Raw genomic sequence first — 2591 nt, 5'->3', positions numbered from 1 at the left:
GATGGCAATGAAACTATTATTTGGCATGATGGTGGTCTATCACCCCCTATGCCACATTTGGCTAATACCTCACAAATACAAAGTCATATTTGGAAGTTGCTAGCTGCTGGTAAACCAATGTTCACTTTCACAGGAAACATGTCCTTAAATCTTACTACTAATATTGCTAACCCTTTCCATATATCTGCATCGAAATAGTTCTAGATATGTTATTGCATGTGTAAGAAAACCTTATGTGTTGTTAACAGGAATTTTTAAATGGGATAATAATACAGGGGTAGTTAACTGTACAAACAATTGTACATTTTTAAGTTATATAAATACTACTTGGTGGAATAATACTTGGAATGAGTTTCATTCCCATTTATATATACTAAGAGCCAGAAAAGAAACCTGGCTACCTGTAAACTTAACATGTACTTGGAGTGAATCTGCTAGGGTTACTCAAATTTACAAGGTTATGCAAGATCTTGTCCACCACAGTTGGAGGATGGTTGGAATCGTTGTGAGCATGGTGATAGGACTTGTAGCAATTGCTTCCACTGCCACTGTTGCTGGATTAGCTCTACACCAGAGTATACAAAATGCAGAATTTGTTCAACAATGGCATGAACAATCACATTTGTTGTGGCAGCAGCAACGAGACATAGATGCTGATTTGACTGAACGAGTGGATAATCTGGAGCAAGTGGTTTCTTGGTTAGGAGATCAGCTAACAGTGTTGAATACTCGAGCTTTGTTAAAATGTGATTGGAATACTACCCAATTTTGTATTACTCCTGTTCCTTTAACAGCACTGTACATAATTGGACTGAGATAAAGAGACTTTTAATTGGTCATAATAATCTTTCCCTAGAAATACAAGAATTAACACAAAACATTTCGCAATCAGTTACCGTTGCTGACTGGTGCAGATTTGATGACTGGTATTGCACAAAGTTTGATGTCTTTGAACCCTATGAGCCCTGTAAAAACTTTGCTGACCTCTGTTTCTGGTAATGTATTGATTGTTGTTCTTGCCTTTGTCATTTTCACAGTCTGCTGGAGATGGTACCAAAGGGCAAACACCGAATCCCAGCGAGCCCAACATGTAATGATGGTTTTAAAAGAAATTCAAACTTGTAAATAAGGAAAGGGGAAATGTAGAGGACTACGTGCTCGCAAATGAGACGTTCCCAATAAGTCCTGCTCTTGCAAACAAAGCAGGACGTTCCTTCCCTGCAAACAGGGAGGACAAAGGAGCCAGCTGCTAACAGCAGACCCTGATCTTGAAAATCCAGAAAGTCAAGGAAAGGTCAGAAAAACAACAATGTGTCTTGTGACTTGGCAACATTCCACAAACGACTGTATAAAATAAAGCAGAGTGCACCATTCCAGGTGGCCACCATGTTCGTCTTGTCTTGTGTTGTCTTGTGTGTTCATTCCTTTGTTTAGGAAACACGCGGACCCCAACATTTTTGAAATTAGTCCTTAAAAATAGTGAGAGATTCCATAAGCTGTGAAGTCCTAGGGTAAGCTTCACTTCTCCCTTTCTCAGGGTTTGTTTATATGAACCAACAAATTAACCCTCTGGAGCTTACACTAGTTTGATCTGGACTTCTGTCACTTGTAACCAAAAAGTTTTTAAATTTATTTTCCCAGAATTTATTTATTTATTTATTTGTTTGTTTGTGTGTTTGCTTATTTTATATATATTTTTTGGAGATGGAGTTTCCCTCTTGTCCCCAAGCTGGAGTTCAATGGTGCGACCTTGGCTCACTGCAACCTCCGCCTCCTGGATTCAAGGAATTCTCTTGCCTCAACCTCTTGAGTAGCTGGGATTACAGGCATGTGCCACCATGCCCAGCTAATTTTTGTATTTTTAATAGAGATGGGGTTTCACCATGTTGGCCAACCTGGTCTCAGACTCCTGACCTCAAGTGATCTGCCCACCTTGGCCTCCCAAAGTGCTAGGATTACAGACGTGAGCCACCATGTCTGGCTATTTTTCCAGAATTTAATTAAGGACATAAAACATTATTATTTTTACTATAGAACTAGATTTGTGGCCAGGCATGGTGACTCACGCCTGTAATCCCAGCACATTGAGGGGCTGAGGCAGGCAGATCATGAGGTCAGGAGTTCGAGACCAGCCTGGCCAATATGGTGAAACCCCCCATCTCTAGTAAAAATTCAAAAATTAGCCAGGTGTGGTTGCGCACACCTGTAATCCCAGCTACTCGGGAGGCTGAGGCAGAAGACTCACTTGAACCGGGGAGATGGAGGTTGCAGTGAGCTAACATCATACCACTGCACTCCAGCCTGGGCAACAGAGTGAGGCTCCCTATCAAAAACAAAACAAAACAGTCCAGGCATGGTGACTCACGCCTGTAATCAATCCCAGCACTTTGGGAGGCTGAGATGGGCGGATCATGAGGTCAGGAGATCGAGACCATCCTGGCTTGGCTAACACAGTGAAACCCCGTCTCTTTTGTATTTCTAAAAATACAAAAAATTAGCCCGGTGTGGTGCCTGGTGCCTGTAGTCCCAGCTACTCGGGAGGCTGAGGCAGGAGAATGGTGTTAATCCAGGAGGCAGAGCTTGCAGTGAGC

This window comes from Mandrillus leucophaeus, unplaced genomic scaffold (assembly GCF_000951045.1).
Source record: "Mandrillus leucophaeus isolate KB7577 unplaced genomic scaffold, Mleu.le_1.0 Scaffold622, whole genome shotgun sequence".
NCBI classification, from domain to species: Eukaryota; Metazoa; Chordata; class Mammalia; order Primates; family Cercopithecidae; genus Mandrillus; species Mandrillus leucophaeus.
Note: the sequence above shows the minus strand (reverse complement) of the source record.